This window comes from Parasteatoda tepidariorum, chromosome 2 (genome assembly GCF_982258835.1).
Source record: "Parasteatoda tepidariorum strain Cologne lab strain chromosome 2, Ptep-v5.0, whole genome shotgun sequence".
Lineage (NCBI taxonomy): Eukaryota > Metazoa > Arthropoda > Arachnida > Araneae > Theridiidae > Parasteatoda > Parasteatoda tepidariorum.
The window spans coordinates 91,409,883-91,429,270 of record NC_141756.1 but is presented as its reverse complement, the minus strand read 5'-3'; the positions used below and the strand labels follow the sequence as shown (position 1 = coordinate 91,429,270).

The following is a 19,388-nucleotide window of genomic DNA, read 5'->3' as shown; positions in this document are numbered from 1 at the left end:
CAAAAAGGATAAATGTAGCAATGAAGGAAATAAAAATATGACCACAGAAGCAGACATCTTCAGTGGGTACCGGCCCTGGTAGCCATAAAACAAAACCTTTTCTATTGAGGGGGAGACGATTGCCTAAAGTAACACCCTCAGTACCACGAAGGTTTTGTATAGAAGTTCAGGAAAAAACATGAAATACAAAGAACTAATTTAGAAAATGTTTTTTCCTGGACTTCTATACAAAACCTTCGGGGTACTGAGGGTGTTACTTTAGGCAATTGCCTTCCCCTCAATAGAAAAGGTTTTGTTTTATGGCTACCGGGGCCAGACGTCGTCTTTGGTGGTCATATTTTTATTTCCTTCGTTTCCTTTATTGCTACAAATGTTTAAGGCATATAGGACTCAAGGTGCAATCGTTCTTCTTCAATCTATAACTAATGTAGGGTCAAGAGCAGCTCACGCTCAGGTAATATCATGCTTTAAGAAAGATTAGGTATTTATCTGATGTATTCTAAGAAAATTAAGAGGTCAAATTGTGAGAAATCTATAAGCCTTAAGTATTCTCTGATCGTCAAATTGTATATATAATTTGATGTGAGAGCATGATGTAGAGAACGAAGGATAACAGTCAGTGTAGATTGTCTTCAATAGCTCATTTGAGTGGTTCTTAACATGTCCTCCCACAAAAATGTTACATAAGGATTCAAAGTTGCTATCACTGCCATTTTCCATGCAAATAATTTTCGCCATTATGTGCGAACAAAACAATACAAAACAATAAAAAAAAATGTGAGTCATTCTTCATATGTCCAGGGTATTCGCGCACCAGGAAAGTCATGAATTTCGGTATTGAACGTAATTCGTCATGAAATGTCATGATTTTAACTATTTTTTTAAAAAAAATCATGGAAAGTCATGGATTTAGGTTGATGAAAAATCTAAATTTTAAAATGGAATCCCCCCCCCCAATCTCACGGTCTTCTGAATATCTGAATTTGTAATAAAATCCCCTCTCACAGTCATATTTTGTTAAAATATAAAATGTTTTTATCGTGTTCTTTAAAAATTTTTATTACTTTTTATTTTATCAATTTAAAGTTTCAGTTGAAGCAAGCCAGCCATTGGCGAATTTTTTTAATTCCGAAACAAGAACAGAAAAATCAGGAGTATTTTTTTCCTTTCCAATGAACAAGTAAAGTATCTTTAGAATATAATTCTGCAGAAAAAAAAAACTATTTGCTTTTGTATTTTTTTCAGCTATTTTATGGCTTCAACTCTTTCTTTACTGTTTTTTAAATTTAAAATCTTTAAATATGATGATTCAGAGTATAACAGTTATGGTTATACCTATCATTTCAATTAATGTTATTATAATTCTTTTTTAAATTGATTGTTGTGTTTTTGTCGGAGAAAATAGTAACTTCGTTAAGTCGTGAAAAATTCTAGGAATTAGGCATGAATTTGAAAATCTAAAATGTAGAAGATACCCTGTATAAGACATACAACAAACTTATAACTTTCTCAACTTATAACTTTTCTCAAACTTATAACTTTCAATGGATGAATCTCAGGATTGCAGAAGCACAATGTGGTTAAGCAAATAAATACTTCAAACGTTGCGTTTAGATTTCTCAAGCACTTCAAATCAAAGGTGTTCAATACGTTTTTCGCATTATTATGACAGACTACGATTCTGTAATTACCTAGAGAAAGAGGTTGTTTACCGAAATGTGTTATTATAGAATAAGTATCATGTAGCACCAGGGTTGGGCTTTTGGGCGTCCTAAACTGGTTTTGGACAGGACACGCGGGTTTTACTGTCTTAAACTGGGTAAAACTGTCTTAAAGTGTCCAAAACCTTGAACTTTGGTTAAAGGTAAAAATTCTATAAGTGTAACCATTGTACACATAATAATTACATGTATCAATAAATATTTGATATTTTTTATACAATTTACTATAACTTATTAAAAGAAAATAATATAATATAATAGGAAAAGGCTTATAATTTTTGAAGCTCCACAATTCATTGAACAACAAAAGTGAATACCTAATCCTTTAAATATAAATATGCTGTTAATACTGATAAATAATATTTTTGCATAAGTATAAATATGGCAATATTAAAAAATAATTTTTCTTAAAAAAAATACTAAATTTGTTCAAAAATTAACCTTTTATTTTTCACAATATTTTTTTAAAAAATTTTTATAATTTCTGCATTACAGGATGATAAAAAAGACATCTATTTAAAAAAAAATTATTTTTAAATATAAATATATTAGTTTAAATTGAAAATACAAAATAACTGTAAAATGTATTAACAGTTTTGAAGGGCATAACATCAGTTTCAGTTACAGACACTGGTGATATATCACCACTATGCTAAAAGAATTGAACATGAATGAAATAAAAGTATTCTTGAATAGTACTATAGATAAATAAACCTGTTTATGACGAACCAAGCACTTAGTCCCTAATATTTTGACCTGCATGGCAAGGCCAATATTTTTGTCAGTTACAGACACTGGTGATATATCACCACTATGCTAAAAGAATTGAACATGAATGAAATAAAAGTATTCTTGAATAGTACTATAGATAAATAAACCTGTTTATGACGAACCAAGCACTTAGTCCCTAATATTTTGACCTGTATGGCAAGGCCAAACTTTAGTTATGTACTATTGAACGAGAGGACCAATTGAACTTGATTACAGATTAATCTTCCTTTGTTTAAATTGAAGAGTCAAACAATATAAATAAAAACATTATACTTTTAAAAACAAATATTCTCCAGTATATTTAATTATCAATATGTTATTAGTTCTATGTTTATTTTACCTCTTAAATATTGTTCAGATAAAATTGTGACATAATTTGAGTAAAAGGGTTTTGGACAGGACGGTTTAAACCATGGATTAATCCATTCTGTCCGAAACCTTGCCAATCCTGTGTAGCACACACGAAATGTTCTGGAAAAAACTATAAAATGCTGAGAATTTCACCTCTTTTTATTGACCTCTAGAGTGAAAGTGCTCCAGTGAAGGATTAAGAAAGAATTCTTCAGAATGAATGCCATACAAAAGTTTTCAATTTTCTAGTCTAAATAGATATTTTTCCCCCTCTTTGTAGGAAATTCGCTTAAACTGCTTCAACAAAAAAAAAAAAAAAAAAAAAACAGAAGAAAAACTACAGAAGGGCAGGGTGCTAGAAACTAAAAGGACTTTCTCCTAAAAATAGATACCCATTACCAAAAAGGGAGCATAGTTTTTCATACATTTTTACCTAGCTCTTAAAACACCAAAAATCTACTAAGTTTTTAATTTTATCATTAACTAAAATTCGTCTGATAAACTTGCACATTCAATGAATCGGTTTTTTAAAATGAGCTTAATTCTCGAATTTTAAAATCTTATGTGTCGTAATAATGATGTATTAAAAAATCGGGATTTTAGAAAAGATGTTGAAATTCTGGAAAAGCAGAAAGTAACTGCAATAACTGCCAAAAAAGTGATCCAAAATTAAAGTAGATTTTTAATGCAATCCATTATACTACAACAGAAAGGTTTCTCACCAGTGAAAACAAACAGTACAGTCAGCTTTTGAAAAATTAAAAACTCTTTTTTTCAAAAAAAAATATTAAAAGAATGAGGGTTTTCACCAGTATGAATAAAACTACAATAAATTACATGGACCTTAAGTGAAAAAAAAAAACAACTTTTAACATAAACAAGAATATGGCTTTTAAATATCGTGAACATGACTGACTAGTTAGATAATTCTTTCTTGATAAAGCTCGATTGCATACACTACATGAGCAAGGTTTCTCACCAGTATGAACTGTGTGTAGTGAGATGACTTTTTCGTGAAATTTTTTTATTACATATATTACAAGAATAAGGCAACATTAGTATGAACAAGACTGTGTGAAGTGAGATGACTTTCTCGTGAAAAATTTTTATTACATACACAAGATTAAGGCTTCTCACCAGTATGAATATGATCGTGTCAAATAAGATGACATTTTTCTGAAAAACTCTTATTACACGTACTACAATAAGCCTTCTCACCAGTATGAACACGATCGTGTGTAGTTAGATTACCTTTTTCTGAAAAACTCTTATTACATATACTACAAGAATAAGGCATCTCACCAGTATGAACACGACCGTGCCTGGTGAGATGACTTTTATCTGAAAAACGTTTATTACATATACTACAAAAATAAGGCATCTCACCAGTATGAACACGACTATGTTTGGTGAGATTACTTTTTTCTGAAAAACTCTTATTGCATATATTACAAGAATAAGGCTTCTCACCAGTATGAACACGACCGTGTGTAGTGAGATGTCTTTTACATGAAATTTTTTTATTACATATATTACAAGAATAATGTTTCTCATCAGTATGAACACGAACGACTGTGTGTAGTGAGATGACTTTTTTGTGAAAAACTATTATTACATATATTACAAGAATAAGGCTTCTCACCAGTATGAACACGACTGTGTGTAATGAAATTACTTTTTAGTGAAAAATTTTTATTACATATACTACAAGAATAAGGCTTCTCACCAGTATGAACACGACCGTGAGTAGTGAGATGTCTTTTACGTGAAAAATTTTTATTACATATACTACAAGAATAAGGCTTCTCACCAGTATGCACACGACCGTGTGTAGTGAGATCACTTTTCCGTGAAAATATTTGATTACATATACTACAAGAATAAGGCTTCTCACTAGTATGAACAAGACAGTGTGTAATGAGATTACTTTTTTTTGAAAAACTCTTATTACATATACTACAAGAATAAGGCTTCTCACCAGTATGAACACGTCTGTGTGTAGTGAGATGACCTTTTTCTGAAAAACTCTTATTACATATACTACAAGAATAAGGCTTCTCACCAGTATGAACACGACTGTGTTTTGTCAGATAACTTTTTAGTGAAAAAAGTTTATAACATATACTACAAGAATAAGGCTTCTCACCAGTATGAGCATGATCATGTGTAGTGAGATGTCTTTTACATGAAAAACTTTTATTACATATATTACAAGAATAAGGTTTCTCACCAGTATGAACACGACTGTGTGTAGTGAGTTGACTTTTTCTTGAAAAACTTTTATTACATATACTACAAGAATAAGGCTTTTCACCAGTATGAACACGATTGTGTGTAGTGAGATGACTTTTTACAGAAAATTTTTTATTACATATAATACAAGAATAAGGTTTCTCACCAGTATGAATACGACTGTGTGTAGTGAGATGAGTTTCTTGTGAAAAACTTTTATTACATATACTACAAGAATAAGGCTTCTCACCAGTATGAATACGACTGTGTGTAGTGAGATGAGTTTTTTGTGAAAAACTTTTATTACATATACTACAAGAATAAGGCTTCTCACCACTATGAACACGACTGTGTGCAGCGAGATGACTTATTCCTGAAAAATTTTTATTACATAAACTATAAGAAGTAGGTTTCTCACCAGTATGAACACCACTGTGTTTAGTCATATTACTTTTTTCTGAAAAACTTTTTTTACAGATACTACAAGAGGGTTTCTCCCCAGTTTGAACACAACTATGTTTATTCAGAAGTTCATTTTGAGAAAAACTCTTATTGCATACACTACGAGAAAAAGGCTTCTCACCAGTATGAACACGCCTGTGTGTAGTGAGATGACCTTTTTCTGAAAAACTTATTACATATACTACAAGAATAAGATTTTTCACCAGTATGAATTTTACACTGTTTAGATACTTTTTCCTGAAAAACTCTTGTTAGAATAACAAGAATAAGGTTTACTTCTTTTGAATTAAATTAGGCCTTTAATAACTTATGATACTAAAAAGAGCATTTTCTATCAATTCACTTACTTTGACTAAATTTTTAATAAAGTAAAATATTATACTGTAGGAATGTGATCACCTTACAGCAGGAATATGATTTATTAATAGATGCATCTGTGAAAATATTAATTTAAATTATATTGACATGTAAATATTTTCTATTTTTCACAAACTACTTTAATATTTTTCGTTTGCTGAACATACCAACTAAATAGCTAAATTATTTCTCTTTATGTTTTTTTATCATAAAAAAAACTGCAGAATAATGTACAACTTTATGTATTAGATTCAATTAAATTCAATACTGAATTATATTCAATACTCAATCAAATTCAATGAATCCAGTTTTAGACATAGGAAGACATACAACAAAATTAACATGAACAAACATTAATGATATTAACTGTTTTGAACATGAAATTATCAAATTTAATTTCATTAGTAATTTATTCACACAGACACTGCAGAATTATAATTCATTATAAATTAAGCAAAAAAAAAACAATTTTTTTTTTCACTTTCACAAACTTAAAAAGATTAACATTATCTATTAAAATGTTTAAAAAAAATTTAATTGCCAACTTTTATATCCATGTTCCGTCAGGCACAAGAAAAGCAAGCTCTTATTCTTTAACATAAATATGAGAACGTCAAAAAGTTTAATTCTATTTTCGAGTCTTAAATTGCTATAACAGAATACAGAAAATATTTTCTCCGTATGAACAAGAAAACCACAATTTAAATTTCTTGCGTATAAATATCAAATCATGTGTATTATGAAAGGGTCCATTCTTACAGTTTACATTTAACACAACTCTAATCGAATGAGAGCCTAAATTGATAATCCTTTTCCCTCGACGATGATTGAAAGTGCGTTATTCACATTCTGTGTCAACACTCCTTAAATTAGAACATATTTATATACAGAATAGAATCTTCTATATATTCATATATAATATAGAATATTTTAAGATATCAATCTTCCATCATATGAAGTGAAGAGCCTTCATATACAACAGAGTTTCATAGATAAGAGGAACCCGCAAGAGGAAGTGAAGGTCCTATCTTTCCGGTGGCAACGAAAAATGGGTTACTTTTTTCAATTATTGTGGCGACTTTTTCTATCTGTTAAATCGCCACATCGCCAGTGTTCGTGTACATGTTTGTTGTGATGGCTTGTTAATTTCACGTGCCGAAATTTTACTGCATGGAATAGAAATCTAATTTGTTGTGGTAAGTAAAAATTATTAATATGTTAGTTTTATACATTTATTTTTAACTAATTAAATTTTAAAACATTGCATGAATGTTAATATATTACGTTCTATAAAACGTAAACATCTTTCACGTGTTATTTTCCATTTAGAATGAATTTTATAATTCTTTCATATTGGAAAATTTATTCTGTTTAAAATATAAATGTTTTGATCATTAAGAATGTTATAGATAAATCAGCGGTAATATATAAAAAATGAGCTTGCATAAATTTTTGGAAATTATATAGTCTGTTATTTATGTATAATAATAAATGAACTTATACAGAGAGAAATGCTTGTGTGTTGTACTGTTTGTCATTAAAATTAAGGAACGATGCTAAAATTTATATAATGGCTAGTTTATAATAAGGAATGTTGAAATATGAAGGTTGCATTTTTTAGGATAGCTGTATTAAGAAGAAGTGGTGATTAAAGTAACAAGTATTTTAAATCTTCAAATCATCTTTAAATATTTCAAAATTGATAGATGAGTATTTTTTGTCTGTGTGAGAAGTTTATCCTTTTTGACATAGTAATACTTTAATGCATAGTATTTTTAATGTTACTTTTTTTCTCTAGTGGTTCATGATACAGTTGTCTGATTGTGGAGAAGATAAACTTGGTGAAACAGTAGCTAGAGAACTGCCTATTTAGATAGTTTATTAAACTTTCTATATAGATGTTTTTAAAATGGTTATCTTTTTATTGTTTCTCCAAGCTCGGTATAACAACTAAAGCTTATTTGCAAACTTAACTAGATGTTAATTACTTTCTAGGTTAAGTCGTTCATTAGCATTTTCAAGTACTTATAAGTTTAAGATTGTTCTAAAAAAACTTATTATTACATTAGCTGTATTTTTTACCTCTTACTGCTATTAATTTTGCATTGATGACAACAATAAAAATTACGTTCCATTTTTACAGACTCCTGAAACTGGTAAGTTCCCTTTTTTGAGTAAAACATTGCAGTTTAATCAAAATATTTTTAGTTTAATTTTGATCTTTAATGATATGAAAGTTTTCTGTAATGCATATAAAATCAGCTTATCTTCTAGAAATATTATATATTTATATTATCAATTATTTATAATTTGACATTTATGTGGATATATTTATAAGTATTTGGAGTTTTCATTATTCTCCTTTTGTTAGTTGTGTGCATATATTCATATCATGAAATATAATCCAAAGTTCTGATTTTTCGTAATTATACAATATTTAATCTGCAGTTTGGGAGTAAGGTTATTGTTTCTAATTTATAAAAATTTAAGTACTGTTTTTGAAATTGCACATGATTAAATGATCAAGTCATTGATGATAATTTAAGTTCTTTATTGTAGGGTTAAAGTACAGTTTGTTAAAAGTAAAATTAATTTTGTGTATGAAATGAAAAAAGCAGGTATAATGTATCAAACATATGCATGCTCTTATTGTCTGCTGTTTAAGTTATGTATTAATTTCACAGCCTATGTATAAACTCTTATATAGCCTTTTTGTATGGTACCATTTTTGTGTAATGAGCTTTAGTTATGAGATGAAAGTTATAACAATTGCGTTTTATGAATGTTTTTAATTGTGTAAAAGCTAGTTATTGGGACATCTATCAGAACAGATGTCAGTAAGCACATTTGCATAAGTATTACTAATTCATAATGAAACAAACCTCATCGTCAGAAATCGGGTCAAAACTTTTTTTCTTCTAAAATGCTCAATTTATTCAAAATTTTCTTTTTAAATATATTATATTAATAGAATCTTTTAAATATATTTGATTAATTAAATGCCTATTAATATTCAAAATTATGAGTAAACATAACACATAGAATTTTAAGTATGACAGCAATTTTAACTGGAAAATATTGCAATTTTTATATTTTGATAACTAGAAAAATCTTTAAAATTCCCTTTTGTGTCAATTATTTAGTACATTCTGCAACAGTTATGAAATTTATATTATTTCGTGAAATCTACTGGATTTTTTTCCTATCCGTGTTGTCAGCTATGATTTCGCAATTTTTCAGAGGAGAGTTTCGTCAATTTCAAATATAGTTATTAAGGTTTATACTTGCTTATGTATGTGAAACTTTTTTTTTCATAGGCTGGTAATTTATTTAAAGTGGAAAATCTATGCAATGAAATTCTCTAAACCACATTAACTTTCACTGGTGTAAACAATAAAAATTGCAGTTAAGAAATTCTGCAATAACGCAAGAACAATGAACTATTTTCATAATTTGTCTAATTATTTAGGCAATTAAGTTCAGAACAATATTTAGGTAAATGTATTTCCTTAAATGTCTTTCTATTTTTAAGTCTACTCTACTTGATTAAGCAAACTAAAGTTGATAAATTTATTGTGTTATATTAGTTGTTACGCTCTCAAAAATTAAATTTTTTTTTTCTGTAAATGCTTAACCACGTATTTATGTGTCTAAATATTTGAATCTAAAAATTATATTAAGCATTTATAGCTTGTCTTTCTCAAACTAATATTACTGCCATGCTTAGTAGGTAAGTTTAAGGATATGTCCAATGTTCTGTTTGAAACAAAATACTATAAAATGCTAAGACACATGTTTCAAGTTTTTTTTTTAAATATATTGTTTTAATAAAGTTAGAAAAATTTACTATTAAGCCTATAAGCAGGGTGTATAAAAATCATGATTTTTTTTAAAAAATCAAAAAAATCAGATTTTTTTGATTTTAATCGGATTTTTTTGATTTTAATCATGATTTTTTTATAATTTCAATTCTATGGAATATAATCAATTTTGTGTACCATAGATTTAAAGTTGTATTGTATTACTATTGTTACTTATGGTATACATTGGAAATAACATTACTAACCATTATCAACAAAATATTTCTTAATAATTTAAAAGCAAAAGGTGAAATAAGAAATAAACAATAACAAAGTGATTTCAAACTACAAATCAAGAAAGAAATTGTTTATCAAACAATATGTGATAATTATTAATTTTACATCTACAATATCAAATTATTTAAACAATCATTTAATTAGTTTTATTTAAAGATTTAAACATAAGGACTAATTTAGCTGCCTTTTCTACACCCAATTGATTCCGTAGTTTAGTATGTACAAGTCCAAAAGTGGAAAACATCCTCTCTATCCCTGCAGTTGTTCCTTTTGCAGTACATAACAACTGTATTGCATCAAACTCTTTTTGACCTACACAGTTCTTTAGAAGCGCAATTGATTTCCACCATTCCAAGATGTTTAAAGATTCTAGAGATTCTTTATCAAACAAAGTTCCATTAAACGGAGGAGAGCGTACAATGAATTTTAGCAAAATACTTAATAAGGAGGTTTCTCCATACTTTTCTTTAACAAAGTTTACAGCTTGATCTTTTTCATTTAGTGTTAAACATTGTACTTCAGAATTAGGATCCAAGAGGTAAGCTAGGAAATGAGCTGGTGTTAACGCTTGTTCATATCATTTAGTAAAAAAAATTTTGCAGCAATTATTATTAGAATCTTTCAGAGTTTCCTTTAAATTTTTCCAGATGTTGACAACATTTGATAAACTACAATTATCTTTTTGCATTTTATCTAATGCTACAGAAAGGGGTTTTAAAATTAAAAGCATATCTTCTGCATTCCTTTTAATTGCCATATTCATGACTTTTGACCTGATATTGGTGTCGATTAAAATCCAATTTTTGATTAAAATCAGTGATTTTTTTAAAAAAATCATTTGATTTAAATCATGATTTTAATCAATGATTTTAATCATTTACACCTTGCCTATAAGTAATATTTTAGAGTTGTGAATACCTAATTAAAATTATGAGTAGGCTTTAAATGAATGGCAAATATTATTCTGAATTTTTGTTTTATTTTCAATGGCACTTCATTTGTGAATGTTTTTTTTTTTTTACTGATTTAATTTTTTTTTCTTTTGAAAACCCAAACGAAATTTAATATTTTTTTCTTTTCTTCTGAACTAGTTTCTTTAAGCATGTAAAATATAACATTAAAAGTTAATAAAATAGATTTTCATATAAAATTATTGAGTGAATTATATTAAACTTCCATTTTTAAATTAGATGTTTCTTGTAAATGACAGTTTCTTGCATTGGGTAGATTTACATAATCAGTTTTTTCTAGCCTGACAAGAGTTTACCAATCCTGGTATGTATTTGAATATAATTCCCATGTTTGAAGAAGCTACCACTAAGTAATAATTTTTAAAACCGTTGTATGAAGGAAAGAATCCTTTTGTGCAAAATTCTTATTTATATTTGTATCTAAAACTATTGTTTGTATGCTTATTAATACATTTATTTGAGATTATTAATTTAGGTGAAGTGTATTTAAGTTGAAGTCTTATCAAAAATGTGATGTCTGTCTGCTGAAATTTCAGAAAAATGGAAAACTGTGACAACTATTTTATTAAATAAAGTTTGAAATTGTTCATATGACCAGTAGTAATTTTGACTTCTTTCATTCATTATAGCTTCATACTTAAGAAAAAGTTTATTTAAGTATGAAATTATTTATTAAGTAAAAATTCATACCCAATGCAGCTACAAGAAGTTGATTACAGTATCTTTGTACAATAAATAAATAAAATTAGTAAAGATATTTGTATTTTTTATTTTTATAATGCTTAAAATATTTCATTAAAAAAATCTACTGGGATATGTTTTGAGTTATCAATTTGAAATATGAAAACAGTGTGTAAATATCAATTTGCGATATCTACCAACTTAAAATTCTGCACTTTTAAATTCTATTAATTTTTATTGCAATTTTTCAGAAAAATTTTCTGTCCTATTTTCCTTATCAATATTAAGTACATTTTTTAAGCGTTTGATCTTCAGGTAATGAAACAATTTGGGAAATTCTATACGAAATGCTATCAGATCCATTAAGATGGAACAATTCCTCAGCAATAACTCTACTTGGAACAATTTCTGAGCTATTAACACCTAGAACACAAAATACTTATAAAAAAAAAAAAGCATAATATAGTCAGAAAATAAAGGTTTTATTTTTTATGGTACATTTCAAAAAAATTATTTTTCTCTTGTAAAATAATGGATGTGGAATTTTTTAAAGTAACCCAGAAATAGGAAGACAGGGAAGAAAATAAGCTTTTCGAAATCTTATGAATCATCGTTTATATTTGTACTTATTAAATTTAGGATATTAATAAAAACTAAGAAGATAAAATACTTAATTATGGTCATGGATTACATTTTTCTATCATCCTTTGTATTTGAAGCATTTTGCAATCTGATCCTCTCTTAAATCCGCTGTTTTTCCAAATTATTTGATGGCCTAAAAAAGTATTTTGGAATCCATTCGATGCAAATATGTCAAAAAATTTCACGCGACGTATAAAATTAACCAGTAAATAAAAATAAAATAAATATTTCGTTTCATGCTAACTTTATTTCAACAATGGTTAAAATATTAAAAGCAGCGGGAACAATTTTTCAAAGAGACTTTTATTTATTTTTTTTAGAAACTAGTTAATTTTAGATTAAACAATAAGTCATGCATTTTATAGAAAATTGTATTACCCTACATTTCCGGTGCATGTATTTTACCTCTACGAATACGGTCGAGAATGAGAATAATAAATTGAAAAAACCCTAAAATACAAATTAAGCGTCCCGAAAATTTATATGATTGGATGGGAAAGGGTAAGAAAAAAAATAAATTTGGACTATTTAAGTCTTAATAGATAAATTATAATTGATATTAAATAGATAAATAATTTCACTGAGGTACCTTTTTCTTTTATATTCCTTAATGTTTTATTTTTATACGAATACAAAAAGTTTCCAATCGTTGAGCCTAAGAAAATAATTGATATAAAAATTTATAACATCGTTTTTAAGTATGCTAAACTAAAAGGCATACACTCGCCGTTACTTACTTAATGATTTTTATAATCTAAATTTTTTCTTAATAAGAATGCTCTGAATTGATATATGTTCGTAGAAATCATGTTAAAAATTTGAAATTTTTAGAGCCTAAAAATAACAGAAATTTTGACTGCATCGGCAATAGTTAATGCGAGTATAAGTAATAAGACATGTTGATGTAAGTATAAGTTAAGGGATAGCAAGCCTCAATTTTGATGTTTTGTTTTATAAAAAAAAAAATAGACTACACAAAGTTTCTCACTAATTAGTTTGAGTCATTAGCTTGACGTCATTACCAATCCAAGTATTGTATACACAAAAATGCTACTTTTAAATACTCTATTGGCGATCGAAATGGGCTGCAGGTGGCGTAGAGCAGAACGCTCTACCTATGGCAACACTTCACATGCTTTCCCCATTAGCCTGTGGAAAGTCATAGAGGAAGGAAGTACGTTAGTTTCTCTCTTGATTTTCATACAGATTAAAATCTTTTAAGTTGGAAAACTATATAGAACTGAAAACTACATTAAACATATTTCTAAAGAAAAGTATCACAGGAATTTTAAAAAATATTTTTATTTAGTAAAAAGGTAAAATATTAAGAACAGAGAAAATATCGTAGAACATTCCTATGCAACTGAAAAGAGGAGGCGTGGGGAGGGAGAAGGGCTAAAAGCATGAAACCGGTCTCTCCCCAGATGGCGTATTCGAGTGTTGCGATCGCCACTCCTGTAAGAGCAAAAAAAAAAAAAAAAATACTTTATTTTAACTTAATTCAGTTGTGATTGAAAAATAGCATGAACTATCATGAAATTCAATAGAAAAACTGGGTATTTACATAAATTTGTCTAGGCTTGTATTTAGCGAAATAATCTCTTTGCCCAGAACAATCAGAATGTAAAAAAGCTAAATACAGCTTTTTATCATTCGTAACTTATTTCCGTACAGTTTTGAGAAAGTAAGACATTTTATAACATACATTTATTATTTAACCTTGTAATTATTAGATATGGAATGTCCTTAAAAGCTAAAAGAATAAAATTGCATAATCTGCCACTTAATATTGTTATGCATTTGACTCAATCCAGTCTTATAAGGTCGAAATGAAATTTTTTAAAGTTATTTGATAATGAAATGAAATAGTTTTAAGCACCACCATTTGCTGAAATGTAATCTTGCGCCTTATTTCACATTAATTCATAGTAAAAAAAGAATGCATCGTATAAAATGGAACTTATTAGTTAAAAATTCTAAGAACATTCATCATAGTCTATCACGTTTTGTCAAGAAATTAATCCTTGAAAAATCAGAATTCAAATTTTAAATTCGATAATGCTGTAAGTTATTTCAAATTGTAAAAGAAAAAAAAATCAAAATTAAACTTTTGATTTTAACTAAGGTGTCTTTAAAAATTATGTCACTGTATTAATGGAAAATAAAGGTAATTAAAGGAAAATTTATCTTTCGTAAATAGCAAATAACTATAATTATAAACTAAATAAATACAACAATTAACAATAATGCTTAAATTTTGTTGCATTGTTAAATTTTCACTTTTACTTTGCTAAATTACATATAAATTTTTAATTCATAAAAAGTATTATTTTATGGATGTAAAGAAAGAATTTTAAAAACAAATTCAAAAGTTTTGGGTTATGGCACGTACTTCCTTAGATTAAAAATATTAAAATAGAGAATAAATAAAATAATATCGACGACTAAAGTAATATCTAATCGGATACAACAAGTATTTCGGACATTCACCAAAGCGACTATATGATTGTTGACATTCACCGGTGAAAATCGACATTCTCTTGATTTTAGTCATTCACGTTAACAATTATGCTGTAAAATATTTGTCAGAAAGAAAAAGTAGTTATGAAAATTATATTTATATATAGCATTCTAAATAAATAAGAAAAAAACACGAAGAAAATTAAGAAAAACAATAAGTTTTATTTATTGCGCTTAAGCTGCAAGTAAATAGAACTCATAAAATAAGTTCAAAATGTAGAGAAAACAAGGGGAAAATTAGAGAACAATGAAAAAAGAGAAGAAAAAAATAATAAAATTACAAAAACCGGAGAGAAAAAAAAATTATTGCAGTTAACACATTTTCACCCTACACGAACCAATCTGTTAATTGCCAAAGTTGCATAGTTTTTGCGTGGTTCCCCCGAACTTTCAAATGTAGTTAAAAATTACCAATAATACTTAGATTTTGTTTTGTTTCACTAAAAAATTTTATTTGAATTATTATGTATTTTTTAAAAAAATAAATCCTTGAATGATATTTACAGTAACACTTACATAAATGTGATAATTGTGAAATGATTTAAATTAAAAACCATCTAAAATTTTTAAATTGTTAATAAATAATTAACTTTTAGGGCTTTGTTAATAAAAAATTAACTTCTTAAAAAGGACTTTGAAAAATTATATGCTTACTACGCCTATGCTTAAACGAGAAAAAAAATAAATAAATAATTTCAGTCACAGATAGCATGTATGAAGACCAGTTTGTATGCCATAGACTACATGGGGATGTAAAGTGATTATTGCTAGATTTATTAGTTAGTTTGGATTGCTTAGTTGGATTATTTGGATTGGTATAATTTATTAGTTTGATAAATTGGATTATTGCTATTTTTCTAATTAATTTTAAATCCATTTATATGCTCAACAGTGATTCCTAAGATTTTGATAAAATTCTGACTGAAACATTTATTTGCGTCACCGAACATGAAGTTTTTAATCAAATTGCGACTTCAAGTGCCACAAACATTTTTAAAATATGTGAACAGAGTGTTCCGTTTTCTCATTCTTAATATAAATTGTTTATATAAATATGTATTAATAATTTAATCTAAATATTATACTCAATTATAGGTCGCAAGCTGATATGCGAGGAGTAACAAAAAGATAGTTGGAAACTATCGAATTCCTAGTTAAGAAGAAACGATGAATAAACGGCAAAACCAATTTGATTGCCTAATGATTCTTAGATATAGTTCTACCGATCTCCTTTCAATTTCTTTCTGTTCCACCCGAAAATCGTTATAATGTTTCGTTATTTACCCCAAAACTGGGATTTGCTGGTTTTCACAGATTTTTTTTTTTTTTTTTTGTTTGAATTTTATTGACTATAATTTATTTTCCTTCTTTAGACGAAGTTAACATTTTAGGTTCTGGCTAACAAGATTTTTAAATGTCGTGAAAAATTTCGAGACCCTTAGTACGCTATTTAATCTGTGTAACTGTTCGGCGGTTTTTAACATTACAGGTATACGGCTTTAGGACCACCTTAACTTTAGATAATTTTACACACACACAAGATAATTTTTAAAGCTATAGATTAAGAATAATGTGCTCCCTCCTTTTGCTTCAATTTAAATATCTAAATTCAAAAACCAATTCATGTATATGCGACTAATCTGTTTTTTTATTTTCACAGAAATGCAATTGCATGTCAATAATGCTTCTCCTAAGAAGGTTTAAGGCATTTTCTGCGTGGGCAGAAAATCTCTGATTTCAAGCTTATTGTGCTCTTGAAATAATATTCAAGTATAGTAAAATCCCGCAGTGGACTAAGACACGGTTCCCAGCAGATCACCGAAGTCAAGCATGACTGCGGTCAGTGTGCGGGTGGGTGACCACTTAGATCAGTCTGCGTAGGGACCGAGGGTGTGCGGTATTGGTCCTCGTTAAACTGTGCTACCGTAAAGTGCTCGACTTCGCGCGCAGATCGTTGGGCTACCAAAGCGGGGGTGCCATCCCCACCGCAGAGGATCAAAATTGTGATGGCATGTCTTCGGATCACCCTCCGGGATGTTTCCCAGACCGTCGCCAATAGCCCACTGTGCAGCTCTAGCAACTCTCTTAACAATAAAACTCTCTTAACAATAACAATAATCATAACTATCTATTTTCATTTCATTTCTGTAGGGATTTACTAATTCCAACACTAGATGACAGCTCTGCATTAAAATACACTCCACTAAAGGCTCTGTCAGTAGTTTAGAATTGTGAAATTAAATTATCAAATTAATTATTAATAAGTAATTAACTAAGTTAATACATATTTGTAAATCGAGTTGAAAATTTATTAACCTTAAAAAAAATATATAATTTATTATCCATTTTTTATATTTTAGTATATTGTTATATTCTAAATCAGACCTAGTACAACTAAACACTCACCAAAAAAAGATGGTCGTAAATTTTTTTTAAACGCCAATAATAAGATAAACCACAAAAATAAGGCAAACCTGAAAACCGGTTTTTCATTGCCATCGGAAAGATAGGACCTTCACTTCCTCTTGCGGGTTCCTCCTATCTACGGCACTGCTTTTTCTAGACTCCATGGGCGAGCTCTCTGCTTATCGCTTACCAAGACAGTCGCAGTGAACAGAATGCTTCAAAATAATCCTTTATGGGGCATGGGCATGTGACGTCATGATCTTAGGTTACAATCAATTGGGTGGCAAGCTCTGTCATTCTATGGGATTTTGGTGTCATTTTGAAATAAATTAGCAAATTTTACATTTTCCTTAAATTTTTTAAGAATTACTGGTCAATTTTCGTGTAGAATAGAGTTCTTATAAACTTTATGGAGAATTTCGGCTAAATTGTGACATTCTTTATATGAAAAAAATTTAGGTTTTTATGGGTGGTAAGTAACTTCTGTTTCTCTTTACAGACGTTGTTTATTATACGTACTGTATATAATTGTTGACTTTTTCGTTTAGCCCATTATAAATTTGATTGATTGTGATGCCTGATTCATAAATAGGTCAGAATAATTGACAAATTTTTTCTTACAGCGTGATGAAATAGCTTTGTTTAATGATTGCTAACTTCTGACTGGCAGAGCTGAAACTAAAATATTCTGCTACATTTTTCGGAAATACGTTATTATTTTATTGTTATGTCTATTAAAAGTAGAATTAATTAATTTTCATGTATGTCCCAAACTTATTAAAATATTTTTGTTAGGTTTTGATAATATTTATCAAAAAAAAAAAGATCAGAAGCCAAAAGTAAGTATGAGATCTATGTTGAGTGTAAAATTATTTAATTAACAAACTCCTAAGAATGATATTCATGAGTATAAGCTTATCAGTATGTTTTAATTTAACTTGTGCGCACCATATATCTATTTTTGCACATAGTTAGCCTGTCCCTCTTTGTCCTGTAGTAGATTGATCGTTAAGACAGGGTTTCCAGCAGATCACCGAAGTCAAGCATCATTGGCTGCGGTCAGTGTGCGGGTGGGTGACCGCGTGGATTAGTCAGTGTAAGGACCGACGGTGTGTGGTATTGGTCCTCGTTAAGCTGTTCTACTGTAAAGTGCTAGCCTTCGGGTGCACGTCGTCGGGCTATCGAAACAGGGGTGCTATCCCCTCTGCAGAGGATCAAAATTGTGATGGCATGTCTTCGGATAAATGAATTACAACCTGTCCCTCTTCCAGCATAAATAAACTTCAAGAGGTGTAATTTTTTTGAAGAAAAAAAATTATAAATTATCCTTTAACATATGTTCAAAGCACTTTATTAACGCATATGATTCAAAGCACTTTATTTTCAAATGAATGCTATTATAAATTGAACAAAAAAGCTCAAATCCAATTTAGTAAAAATAAACTTCCACATTATAGTTGATTCCTAAAAGCTGCTATCCGTGCTTCTGGCTTTTACAAATAATAAACAGACCTTAGACCACTTCATTTTTTAGATAATAAATTGAAAATAAATATAAAATTTCAAAAAAATTGGAAAAGCAAAATGCAGTCTTGTTACTTTTCCGTAACCTAATACACTTCTTCTTCGTCAGTTCTACAGCCCAAGGCTTTCTCAATTAGCTGCCTCCACGCAGGGCGACTTTGAGCTTTATTTCTCCACCTGTTTATTACCAACAATTTTAAGTCCTTCCCAACCATCTTGTAGCAGGTCCCTCTTCTAGTTCCTTCAATTTTCGAAAAAGTAAGCTTTTTAACTACGTCCGAATCTTCACGCCGAAAAACGTGACCCAGTTATCTGATCCTGTAGGTCTTAATAACCCTCAAAATATTAAGTGATCTATATTTCTTGTATATTTCATGATTATATAAGCTTCTCCATTCAAACTATTCTCTACTCCTGTACTACATATAATGTATGCTTATTTTTAAAAAATGGTCATCACAATCTACTTCTGAGACGATCGCTAGATAAAACTTTTCGTTTGTGTAGGAATTCACATTTCTTTAATCCAAGCTAGATGAGTGAACGCTCATTCTCTTTTAAGTCGCATGAGTATAATTATTACTATATCATGCTCTGTTACAGAAACTATTTAATAACTAGAAAATATGATGTTAATGTTTTAAAACTATCAG

At 28.7% G+C, this 19,388-nt stretch overlaps 1 long non-coding RNA gene and 1 pseudogene across 1 annotated transcript; one reads left to right on the top strand and one right to left on the bottom strand.

Annotated features, from left to right (window-relative positions):
• Positions 1-3,509: 3,509 nt before the first annotated feature.
• Positions 3,510-6,898, bottom strand: LOC139425024 (uncharacterized; annotated as a pseudogene).
• A 198-nt stretch (positions 6,899-7,096) lies between these two features.
• Positions 7,097-11,556, top strand: LOC147815909 (uncharacterized). Its single transcript, XR_015431447.1, has 2 exons — positions 7,097-11,266; positions 11,438-11,556. It is a non-coding gene; the product is annotated as an uncharacterized LOC147815909 (long non-coding RNA).
• Positions 11,557-19,388: the final 7,832 nt, after the last annotated feature.